A 13,764-nucleotide genomic window follows, 5' to 3' on the forward strand; every position below is an offset into this window, starting at 1 on the left:
TTGCATTTTGGAGTCATAAGACAAAAAAAAAGAATCATAAAAATAGCACAACAGCTAAAAAAATGTGGTTAAACAATGCCAAAAACAACAAAATCAGAAAGGCGAAGCATTTCTTTAGCAAAAAGAAAAAAAATGTTAGAAAGTTAAAAAGGTAAAAACTACAACAAAACTAAAGAAAGGGAGATACAATTAGCATTAAAAACGTTTAAAAGAGAATATACAAACAAGGGGGAGGGAATAAAAGAATCAAACGAACATACAACTTAGGTATCCAATTAGGTACCCAACACCAAAGAAAAAAGAAAAACTAGCGATTTATTCTGATCAGTAACGAAGGAGACAAAGATTTTTTTCATGCCTGGAGGTGAAGCAACGGATGGGGGACAAGATAGGAACGGGCTCAGAAACAGCACACAGCAGCGGTGTCTGGATGGGGAGTGTCTTTTGGGGAAAATATTTTCTGTGTAAAGGTTGGTTGTTGCATTTTTTTGCAAAACGGAGGCATAAGCTTCCTCTTTTGTGCTTAAGAGTTTGCAGCATCACCTTTTTTTGAAGAAATGAGTATGGTACCTTTTCTTCTTTAAAAATTATTCTCCGGACTCTTTTTATGAATGGATTCAATTTTTTCTGATTCATAACGGGATGCGCCAGGATTCCAAACTAGACAAGCATACTCAAGATATGGGCGGAAAAAGGAAGTATAGACCCTTAAAGAATGGGAAGGGGGGATGTTAAAATTATTCAAGAGCTTAAGAAGAGACATGGACGCATTTGCTTTATGGACAATATCTTTAACATGGATATCTCACTTTAAATTAGAGGAAACTGTAACCCCAAGTTATTTAAGGGAAGACAGAGAAATATCTGAGGGGATAGGGTTGAGTAAAAGGGGTGAAGTCGTAAGGAAACACATTGGCATTATCATAGATTTAGAGGGGCTCAATCTCATGTCCAAAACCGCATCGTCATCTGCAATATTATTGAAGATATTCAGGGCTACTTACTAAGTTTCGTTAGCAGGTTGAAACAACCGTTAGGTCATCCACAAATTTCCATCTGTCGGAAATTCCTTAGGGAGGCTGTTTATTATAACAGGAAAAAGGAGGAGACCTACTAGAGTATCTATGGGTACTCCATTGTGAACAGGGAGGGGCTGGAATAATGATTCTGATATTTGACTACCTGTGATCTATTTGATAAAAAGGAGGGAACCAATTTCATCAGGAAAGAATCAATATATAAATTAAACACATGTTTCCTAGCTTGGAGCAGTTAAATGTATGCCTAGCTTGAAGAATAGATCCTGTTGATTATGCCATAGAACGCACACAATATCAATTGCGCCTAACCAAGCAGTTAATTTTAATTTTCTTGTCGGATAAGAACATAGGTAATTGAAAAGAAACTTGTCAACTGGAAATAATAAATGGAGATTTTATTCAGATCACTGTTTCAAAGCAAATAATGAAGACCAGACTCAAAGAGAATAACATGGTCGGAAGAAAAATTGAATAAAATTTCGCTAGATCGCACCTGTTGTTAAAGCAATATAGTATACTACTACTTCAGCTGCAACGATTTGAATGAATAAAGAGTTTAAGATTATCCGAGTTCTCAGAGAGCATTGGTAGAATATTTTGGGAAAGTATTAAGTTTTATTTTTCATTTCAACTTGAGGAGGTTTAAAATGAACAACTATGGATTCCTATAGAAAAAAACCCATTAAAATTAACTTTTTTGACGCTATATCAGCGGAAACCGAATAAGAATTAATTTACACTTTTTTTTTACAAAATTATTTTTTAAACAGAAGATTGAGCCAGAAATAAGCAAAAATAAAGTCAAATAGTCTTCCAAACCTACAACTACCATACATTACCATCGATAATTAAATGAAACCCAAAATGAACAAACATAAATAACCGAGTCAATCTCAACACAAGCATTAAAAAGAATGAATAGCGCGGGCAACCCACATGCCTTCTCAAGATCGGAGTATAATTTGTACTTACTGAAAAAAAAAACCAACAACCAAGTGATCGTGAATTTTCGGCCACTGTTGGACCGAGTTTCTCACTTACAGTTCGTTACCACGAACTGTTTGATTTTGGCTCTCCATTCAATGTAAAAAACATTACCACTTGGACTGCCACCCGTAGGCAATCTTGTTTGGGAGCGAAGTTGCTCTTGATTCTTTTCTTTTTCTATATGTGGGTCAATATTCTTTGCTGGCAAACAAGTGCAGTAACAAGCTATTTTACAATGGAACCTCTTCGACTTTCTTGAAGCAGTCTATAGTTTTAAAGCTATACATTTTAGACTGAGCTTAAGCCTCTAATGGAAACAGACTGTTATATAAAATTTCATGCTCTTTTTTCAAAAACGTTGATTTGACTGTTTTGTCATATCAACATAACAGTCATAACAACTATTTTGAGTTGATCATAAAACACCCAACACATTCAGCATCTCATATTCTGAGTTGTTGAATTGCCCCTTTGAGGGTGCATGAGTCAATGATAGGGTCACTGTTTTCCTTTAACGGATTCATGAACTAATAATAATAATTTTGGTTAAATTATAGATCTTTGAAGTAAAATAAAATTTTAAGCAACACTTTTTTAGTTAAAAGTTTCGTAACAAGGCTAAAGAAAATATGGACAGATCAGATACTGTCTGAGGGAGTTCATAAGTGTATTTGCGCGTTTGTGTTTGCATAACAACTCATATCGCTAGCACTATGCTTACAACAACATAATTTCCAGGAACATATCAAACAGAAAAGAGTGGTCTGGCCACTTTTAAGACATTTTTTTTACGTAATTAAACATTTTTAGGATGTCCTAGCCATCCCAGTATCTTTCTTATTATAGCCCTAGAAAGCAGGATTGAACCATATTTTATGTCTTCCACATATAGGAGGATAATTCTGCCACTCGACTGAAACTATACGCCCGAGATCAAAACAGCTTCACACGCTCTCTTCCCGTCCTAATCTATTCAAGGGCTCTTTATACCCTCCCAGGAAGTTCCTATTTTTTCCAAAATTTTTCTTTTCATTCCATATAAGAACAGCCTTATTTTCTTTTGATCGAAGATTGTTGGCTGGAAAAGACAATCTATCATCCTTCGTCCGTATTGGTGTCTAGCCATCCCAATATTTTTTCTCACTATAGCCCTAGAAAGCAGGATTGAACTATATTTTTATATTTATATATTAATTCTTTTCATAAATCTAATTAATTAGTTTTTTTCCGTGTTTCTATGTCAGCATAAATAAAACCGAACGTAAATCCGTCTAAACACTGAAAAATGAGCAAAATCATTAAAGTTGCCAAAGTTATGGAAGGGAGTCTAGAATTTGGTCCTGACGTTTCCTCCACGATATTAGAAGAGGGTATAATAAAAGTTAGGTTCCAGGAGGACTGCATCATGGATGAAGGAGTTTGTGAATAGGTTGGAACACGGTTATGTTGCCCTTGCCCTAGGAGACCCACCTCCGAGAAAACATAATTACCTTAATGCGGATCCCAGGGCACTCTGGAATAAAGGATAAGGAGATGGCAGATAAAGCAACCAAGAATGGGATATCACTGAGATATTATGATCCAGAACATTTCATCCCAATTTCTCAGAGTTGCTGGAAGGTGGAAGTGAGGGGTTGGAGTAATGAGAGTGCAAAACAAAATTGGCATAGGAAAGTTGGGTGTATAAACACCAAGGAATTACTCCCGAAGTTCAACTCCGCTCTGGCTAAACATTTTCTACGACTGAAAAGGTCTAAGACGAGAATGGTTACAGAAGCCATAACAGGAATCGGAAAACTAGGGAAACAACTTTCCTAAACAGATATGGGTGAATCCTCATTATGCAAAATATGTGAGATGATCACTGTGGAAATAAGAAGGCATCTGATAGAAGAATAACCAGCTAGGATACGACAGGGGTTTGATATATTTCATAACATTATTGCTATGCTGGAGGATATAGTAAGGGAAGGAGAAGTCCGATAGCTGACAAGATATATGGTAAGGGTGGGGAGGCATACCCATCATATTTCCCCAAACCATAAATAGAGCTTAGTTTCTGAGGTTTAAGGCAATGGGCCTTAAAGACCTGACCCCCGAACCACTAATAGTGGGCCCATTCTTCGTAATAATAATGGTAATAACGACTTAAAAAAGTAAAACTTTTTTTAACTTAAATTTTGCTCATATTATGAAAAAAACACACAATTCGGCTGACCACTGAAAGCGAAAGGTTTTTTTGGTGCATAGTTGTTTTCTTGTGGCTTGTAAAATCCTATTTCTCTTGTTTACTAAGGATGGCTCTCCACCCCGTACGTTTCCAATGATAGGAATTGGACAATTCCCTAGTTCTCACTCTGCTCTTTTTTTCATTAAAAAACATCACAAAAGTAAGCCTTTTCAAACAGTTCGTGGTAACGAACTGTAGTAAGGAGCGACCCGGCTCAATAGTAACCAAAACTCTAAAAAATGGAATTTTGATACCAATAGCTATATCAAAAGAATCGCATTTTAATGCTGGTTTTAAATATATAAGTTTCATCAAGTTTAGTTTTACCCATCAAAAGTTACGAGCCTGAGAAAATTTGCGTTATTTTAGAAAATAGGGGGAAACACCCCCTAAAAGTCATAGAATCTTAACGAAAATCACACCATCAGATTCAGCGTATCAGAGAACCCTATTGTAGAAGTTTCGAGCTCCTATCTACAAAAATGTGGAATTTTCCATTTTTTGCCAGAAGGCAGATCACGGATGCGTGTTTATTTGTTTTTTTTTTTGTTTTTTTTTTCCCAGGGGTGATCGTATCGACCCAGTTGTCCTAGAATGTTGCAAGAGGGCTCATTCTAACGGAAATGAAAAGTTCTAGTGCCCTTTTTAAGTGACCAAAAAAATTGGAGGGCACCTAGGCCCCCTCCCACGCTAATTATTTTCCCAAAGTCAACGGATCAAAATTCTGAGATAGCCATTTTATTCAGCGTAGTCGAAAAACCTTACAACTATGTCTTTGGGGACGACTTACTCCCCCACAGTGCCCGTGGGAGGGGCAACAAGTTACAAACTTTGACCTGTGCTTACTTATAGTAATGGTTATTGGGAAGTATACAGGCGTTTTCAGGAGGATTTTTTTGGTTGGGGGGAGGGGTTGAGAAGAGGGGGATATGCTGGGGGAACTTTCCATCGAGAATTTGTCATGGGAGAAGAAAACTTCCATGAAGGGAGAGCAGGATTTACTAGCATTATTTAAAAAAAAAAATTAAAAAATAAATGTGAAAAAGCTTTTTCAGCTGGAAGTAAGGAATAGCAATAAAACTTAAAACAAACAGAAATTATTACCCATATAAGGGGCTCACCTCCTTATGATACCTAGCTCTTTACGCTAAAGTATTTTTAGTAATTTCAACTATTTATTCTACGGCTTTTGTGATTCAGGGGTCATTCTTAATGAATTGGGATAAAATTTAAGCTTTAGTGTTAAGAGCGAGGTACTGACGATGGGGCGAATCCCCTCATATATGTAATAAAAACATGAGAATACAGAAGTTCTTTACGTAAGCTAATTTATAAGTTACGTAAATCTTTTACCAATAAAAAGATTCGTAAAAAATTAAAAGTTCTAGTTGCCTTTTTAATTAACCAAAAAATCGGAGGGCAACTAGGCTTCGCCCCCGCTCTTTTTTTCTCAAAATCATTCGATCAAAATTATGAGAAAGCCATTTAGCCCCCCCCCCCCCAAAAAAAAATATGCAAATTTCGTTTTGATTATTCCTCTGCGGAGAGCCAAAATCAAAACATGCATTGATTCAAAAACGTTCAGAAATTAAATAAAAAAAACGAGTTTTTTTAACTGAAAGTAAGGAGCGACATTAAAACTTAAAACGCACAGAAATTAATTCGTATATGAAAGAGGCTGCTTCCTCATCAACGCCCCGCTCTTTACGCTAAAGTTTTTTACTGTTTTAAAAAGAAGAATTGAGAGAAAGAGTCAAACTTTAGCGTAAAGAGCGGGGCGTTGATGAGGAAGCAGCCTCTTTCATATACGAATTAATTTCTGTGCGTTTTAAGTTTTAATGTCGCTCCTTACTTTCAGTTAAAAAAACTCGTTTTTTTTTATTTAATTTCAAATAAGAGTAAACAGTGACAATAAAACAGTTAAGATTGTCAGCCAATTCCTTGATATTTTGTATCCTTCAGCAGCTTAATTACATAATAACGAAACAGCCTTAATGATGATTCAGATGTTATACCCTTTTGATTATGGAACAGAAGATACATAATGTCATTCCCGCCAAGTTAGTTAGTTTTTTCTTCGGGTAAAAACATGCCGAATAATAAAGAAAATTTAAAACAGGAAATAATAAATAAAGATCGCTTTCTCGAAGCAAAGAGTGAAGATTAGACTCAAAGAGGATAGAGGTTGAGGTTGAATAGAATAGGTTCTATTCAAAACTGCATCATAGTTTGGATAAAGCTCTTGAAAAAGAGGAACTAGTGGATCAAGTGTGGTTGTTACATAATGTCGTTGTTACTATGGATACAATTTGAAGGGATATTAGCTTTAAACTGAACTTGAAAAACGCATGTCATAGCATAATTTTATATCGCACCCTAATTTTCTAGGGGAGAGCCTCTGAGGTTGAGTTTGAATAGGTTGAATAGGTTGAGGTGAAGATCAGACTCAAAGAGGATAGAGGTCGAATAGAGGTTGGAAAAATCTAAATAAAATTTCGTGAGACTGCACCTGTTGTAACATCCCTGATTTGCAATTATCATAGCATATTGTTAATTTATCTATGATATCAGATACAGTTTTCCACGGAAGAGCTGAAACTGATTTATATACAAAAATTCTAGGCCACCTAGGCCGAGCCTAGGAAAACGGGGAATAGCGAAAAAACGGCAATGCATATCACACCTACCTGATGAATCATCCAGTATAGATATTATAGCATTGAAAATATATTGAGAATGGACCCCTCTCTGTCTGCCTCTTACCACTTCTACGTTTTCACTTTTACAATTTATTTCAGTTCTTTTTTTTTCTTGGGGTTTGAGTTTTCATTTCAAGAGTCGATAAACCTTTACACTGGAAATGTGTGTATTCTAAGGGGAGTAGGGGGTTGATATTAACCCCGATGATAAACTTATAAGATATTTCAAACTTTTTTAACAAAACAGATAGATGGAGGTCTTAGTTTTAACAAACCAAGAGGGAGGTTCACCCCCAAGCAGCTTTTTTGGCTCTAAATAGGACTCAAGAACATATAATATCTTATCGAAAGAACCCCCTCCAAATTTCTTAGGAAAACTCACCCATTTGAAGTGGATGTGAAATAATCTTCTCAATTTTCTCACCCTTTTTTTGTGCAGAATCTTGAGGGAAGCAATATTTCTTTTTAATATCTTTCTGCATTGAGGTCCATTCAGCCCAAGGTTCAAATCAGTTTCAGGCCAATCGACAAAATTCTACGCTTTTCTGAGTTAGCTTTGTTGAAGGAGGGATTATTTTCAAAAGTAACAATCTTTCGAATAATTCTTGTACATTAGTTCTCTTTCAAGACTTACGAACACAAGCTACAAGCTGTTTAGTAAATAAGTTTTTGTGGCTTAATTCTGAGCCCTTAGCTACCCCTCTTTCCCAAAGTGAAATGTTGATTTTTTTTAACAATAACATAGCTTTTAACTTAATTAGCTCAGGGCTGGTGGTGGTGGCTAATCAAGATTTTGCCTTTGGTACAAGACAGGCCAGAACCTGTCGCCATTCACTTGGCTTTGATTTGCTTATTTTAGTTATTTTCATGGCACTTGATATTAACCAAGTGACATATAGCGATCGCAAATTCTGTCGGTCTGTCCTGGTTTTGCTACTTCAGGCACTTCCAGGCAAGCTACGACGATGAAACTTGGCAGGCGTATCAGGGATTGGAGCAGATTAAAATAGAAATAGTCGTTTTGCCGATTTTAAATGCTGACTGGATCCGGTGACATTGGGGGAATTGAAAGGGGGGAGACCTAAAATCTTGGAAAACGCTTTGAGTGGAGGGATCGGGATGAAACTTGGTGGGAAAAATAAGCACAAGTCCTAAATAAATGATTGACATAACAGGGACGGATCTGCTCCGTTTGGGGGAGTTGGGGGGGGTTAATTTTGAACAAATTAGAAAAATGAGGTATTTTCAACTTATGAAGGATTGATCGGATCTTAATTAAATTTAAATTTCGGAAGGATATCTTGTCTCAGAGCTCTTATTTTAAATTCTGACTGGATCCCGTGACATTGGGGAGAATTGAGGGGGGAATCTAAAGTTTTTGAAAACGCTTAGAGTGGAGGGATCGGGATGAAATGTGGTGGGAAAAATAAGCACAAGTCCTAAATACATGATTGACATAACAGGGACCTGATAGGTCCCTGTTACTATACACCTGACCTGTCTGTCACCTGACAGGTGACAGACAAGCTGACAGCGTACAGCTGACAGACAAGCTGCAACCATTCGCAAGAATTTAGAAATTTCCAGGTAATATAAAGCACTCATACATCTCAATTAAGGCGTCTCAGGGGCAGATTTAATACTAGGCTATTGACCCAGGGCCTGGGAATATCTCAAGATATCACAGGGGCTAATTTGCTGCATTACGTAGTACTTGCTCCCCTCTGTCACTAAAATTTCTCCTGTTTTATATCTATTTCAATTTATTATTATCAGTGATCAAGAATAAATTATTTATAAGTAGTTTATCTGTGAAGCTTTGGATATATTGATTACTATATATTTGGTTATATTTGGTTACTATAGATCCAGCTCTATAGTAACCAAAACTCTAAAAGACGAAATTTGGATACCAACAGATATATCAAAAAGTCTGCTGATTAAGCTGATTCGTAATAAATAAGTTTCATTAAGTTTAGTTTTACCCATTAAAGGCTTCGAGCCTGAGAAAATTTGCTTAATTTTCGAAAAATACGGAAGCACCCTTTAAAAGGCAATCTTAATAAAAGTATCATTATCATATTCATTGTATAAGAAAACCCTACTTTAGAGGTTTCAAACTCCTAGCTGCAAAAATATGGAATTTTGAATTTTTTTGCCAGAAGAAACGTCACTTATGCGTGTTTTTTTTGTATTTTTTGTTGTTTTCCAGGGATGATTGTATCGACCCATTGATCCTAGAATATCGTGAAAGGGATCATCCGAACGGAAATTCAAAGTTCTAGTGCCCAATTTTAGTAAACAGAAAGATTTGAGGGTGGCCAGGCTCCCTCCCCCTTTTTATTCCCAAACCATCCGATCAAAATTTTTAGATAGTCATTTGGTTTATCTTAGTTGAAAGGATCAATAACTATGCCTCTAGATATAAAATGAACCCCACACAGTCCCAGGCGAAAGGTCTTCAAGTTATAAAATAAATTTGTCTCTTTGCTTACGCATAGTACTTTTTTCTGGGAAGTATGTATCAACTTTCGGGTGGGGGGGACCAATTTTCTGCTTTGGGTTTTCCCACGAGGGAATTTTCCATGGAGAGGGAAGTTTCCAGGGGGTGAACTTGTCAAGGGAAATCATACACTGTTGGAATTTGCTAGAATTTCTATCCAAAATTCTTTTTAAACTCTTGCTTGCTCAATTCTGCCTCAATTTTACGCGTGGAATTGATAGCGGTAACTGTTCGGAGTATATTTTTAACGAGATTGAATGGTTTAGAAAATATTTCTCCGTGAAGATGGGGCCAGATTTCCTAACATGATTTAGGACACGATCATAAATAAAATGAAAAAAAACCAGCTTTTTCAACTGAAAGTAAGGAACAACATTAAAACTTAAAACGAATAGAAATTATTTCGTATATGAAGGAGAATACCCCCTCCTTGACACCTCACTCTTTACACTAAAGTTTGAAATTGGTCCCAATTCCTGAAGAGCGACTGCTGAAACACAAGAGGCGTTTAATTAGAACAATAAGAAGCTTTTTTTTAAAGTACCAAAAAACTGGGATCTACACAATCAGCTGAATCTATATATATATATATATATATATATATATATATATATATATATATATATATATATATATATATATATATATATATATATATATATATATATATATATATATATATATAAATACTTATAAAAAAGATAGTTAGAAAAAGTTAGAAAAAGCAGGGGAATGAAATTTATCTCCGCTGAAATGTGAACATTTGTAGTAAATTTACACATGCGTGGAATCTGGAAAAAAAAATGTTGAACCTCTGTTGGTAAAATTAAGAAGATAGTTGGGATCCAAAACTTTGACATATCTTTCTGCCAAGAATGCGTACGATACAATAAAAGGTGAAAAACGTGATGTTTGAATATGGCAAGGTATCTAGTGGCTTTCAGAGGGATTTAGTTAAATCTTTATCAAATAGTTTGTCGTAAAGAACTGTAGTAAGGAGCTCAATAGTAATCGAAACTCTAAAAAATGGAGTTTTGGAATCAATATATACATCAAAGGAATGGGATTTTTATGCTGATTTTAAAACTTTATCGAGTTAGTCTTACCCATCAAAAGTTACGAGCCTGAGAAGATTTGCCTTATTTGAGATAAAAGGGGGAAACACCCCCTAAAAGACATAGAATCTTAACACCATCAGATTCAGTGTCTCAGAGAACCTTACTATAGAGGCTTCAAGCTCCTGTCTCTGAATACCCACTCCAAATATTGCGTACCAAATAACAAGAGGTGAAAGACGTGATGTTTTATTATGGTCAGGTAATTAGCGACTTTCAAAGAGTTTTAGTTAAATCTTTATATAAGAAAGGCTGTATAAGTGAATGTGATATTTTTGAGGTATTAGCTTGATTGGAAATAGGTTGCTTACCATGGCTAAAAGAAATTTGCGAAACTAAAAGACACTTTTGATTATAGTTAGAAAAAATGTTTGATTTTTAGGAAAGGGGAGATTTTAGAGGGGTTTTAGCTATAAAGATGAATGCAGTGAATATACATAAAGCTAATACTTTGTAATTAGTATAAGCCCTTGTATAAAGATAATGATTTTATAAGCTACAGTTTTCAAGTATGATTTTCAAATGCGAGAGCTTTGAAACATTGAGGAAGATATGCTAGATTTTTTACAGAGGAATTTCCAATGGATAGATTTAAGGGTACTTGCGTATTATAGCGACCCTACTCAAGAAGTGAAGTTAGGTTAATCCTAACGAAATATACCTAAATATGATGAAAATATAATACTTTAGTAACAAAATTATGGGACCTACAAGAAAAAATTATGGAATGCAGGCCGCTCAGTACGTGTTATATTAAATACCTAACCAAAACACCAACTCTATATATTAAATATTTAATTAAAATATACCTATATACCAGTTTATCTCACTGTGCCTAAGCTAATTGTCTCCGAATGCAGACAGACAAACCGATTTTACGCAAACAGATTGGATCAAATCTGTTGAGTGGGATCGCTATAATACATAAGTACCGATTTCGGTAGTCGTTGGAGCGACCAAGTAATATAGAGTATGTTTGGACAAAAACGAGCCCCACTCCCTTATTCTAGGGATATAATGATAAAGAAAAATGTATAAACGGCTAAGCTGCGTTTTTGGAACGACTGGCTTCTTTAAATATTTTTTTGGCAATTGGCCTAAAGGGAAGCCTAAAATGGGTGGAAAAGATTGTCAGAAAAGCTACAAAGAAAGTATGAACTTTACAGAAGGGGGTAAAAAGCTGGTGAGTAAGGCAGAACTAGTGACAAATGTTGGGCAAAAGTGAATGTGTACTGCTGTGTTAGTTTCAAGGAAACTAAAAGGTGTCCATCTAGTCAGTTTTAGAACCCAGTGAGACGTCATAGTCTTCACTGGAAAGATCATTTTTCTTTTTCTTTTTCAGTTTTGGCTTGAGCATATTCTCTTTTACTTTTTTTGTTCTCAAGCTTTTCTTTTTTCTCTTTCTCCGTTAGGTTTGGGGCTGCAATGTCTTAACAGTTACAGTTGTAGTATCTAAAAGCAAAGTGAAACGGACGAATACAGTAAATACTGTGCCAAATCTGTAATTTGGCCCAGGATTTTCAAAGGATTTGTATCAATCGATTGAGTGTCGTCTTTCATAGATGAATAAAAGATTATTTTGGCTATTTTATAGTAAAAAAAAGTTTGATTTTAGGAAAGGGGGAGGTTTTAGAGGGGTTTAAATTATAAAGGTGAATTCAGTGAACATACATAAAGCTAATACTTTGTAGTTATTATAAGCTACGATGAATTAGCATCACCTACGACGATATACAAGGTGGCAAAAAGTCACTGGCCCATTTCAATTTTAAATAACTTTTTTTGGAAATGGATAGGAATGGATTTTCTATCTCGTATGTATACCTTACGTTATACGTACGGTATCACGATATATACCGTACGTTGTACGGCCCTGAATTTTTCCATAGTTAATTTCCAGGATCTGAAAAAATAAAAATATTAAAAAATAAAAAAGATATTGATTAATAAAAAGGGACAGTGACTTTTGGCCTACCCTGTATTAGAAACTTTTCCGGTCTTTTTCGGTGTGGAACAAAGAGAACATATTCATTCATGGAATGAAGAAAAACAAAACAAAAGAAAATTTTTTAAATGTTAATGCAAGTGCAAGCACCCAAATTTACTGTTGTGCTAAAATAAGGACCATACAAGGAAGAGAATTTTAGGGAAAATACAGTCTTAATAAGGTGAAAACAAAACGACGCGAATAGAATTCGGCAATTGCTTTGTATATGATAAACTTATTTCGGAAGTATCCAAATTTACACGTCAACCTTACCAAATGATAACTACTGATAAAATGATAACCCTTAGAAATATAATTAGTTGAATTCTTGTGGATGAGTTTGCCAAAGACTTACCTATCAGCATATTCGTTGAAAAATATTTAACTAGTGGCGTCCCATTCGTAGGGAGGGAAGTAACAGCTTCGCTTTCTCCCCTACTATGTTTTTTTAGAGAGAGGGAGGGGGTGCATGAGCTATACCTTTCACTCTTTCTATAAATTTTGTAAGAATGTCATTTGAAAACCTGAAATGTATACCAGGCTGTATCCAGGGAGGCTTAGAGGGTTTAAATTATTATGATTAAATGCAAATGATTATAATTATTATAATTAAAATGCATCTGCAGGTGTAGAATGGTAGAATACAAAGTTTATTATCTATGATATAAATTGCTTTGTAATTACAATCTGCTGCAACGTTCCACGGGCCTTTCCCCCTACGGGTCTACTTGCATCAATTGCTAGTATTATGTAGCATTTACCTGCAGAATATCTAATTAAAAGATTATCTTAGTTTAAAACAGTATCTGATAAGTAGGTTATTTATAGACCATCTACAGTTATCATTGGATTTCTTTGGTTATATTCAAGGGTGTCCTGGTGTATCAAATGTTTTAAAATGTACAGATATCAGATATTTGCAGATTCTGGTTATGTTCAAAGTTTTACAGATAGTAAAGCTCTCTTCAAATACACAGATGGCATTATTAATACACAGATGGCATTATACAGATGGTTTATTAATTTGCCATCTACAGCTATCCCTGGATTTTTTTTTTTTATTCAAGGGTTTCCAAGTGGAAAAGTTGTCTTTAAATGCACAGAGGGTATACATTTGTGGATTTGATTTTCGAAATTTAGACACAGTACACATTTATAGGTTTGCCACTTTTGTTGACTGAAAATCCAAGAAATAAATAGTTG

At 35.3% G+C, this 13,764-nt stretch overlaps 1 protein-coding gene across 3 annotated transcripts in view; it reads left to right on the forward strand.

The window, feature by feature from the left end:
* Positions 1 to 13,764, forward strand: part of LOC136028695 (uncharacterized) — a 105,379-nt gene that overhangs the window by 19,448 nt on the left and 72,167 nt on the right. The gene's annotated exons all lie outside the window — the stretch shown is intronic.

The sequence above is a fragment of the Artemia franciscana genome, chromosome 7 (genome assembly GCF_032884065.1).
Source record: "Artemia franciscana chromosome 7, ASM3288406v1, whole genome shotgun sequence".
In the NCBI taxonomy this organism is placed as follows: Eukaryota; Metazoa; Arthropoda; class Branchiopoda; order Anostraca; family Artemiidae; genus Artemia; species Artemia franciscana.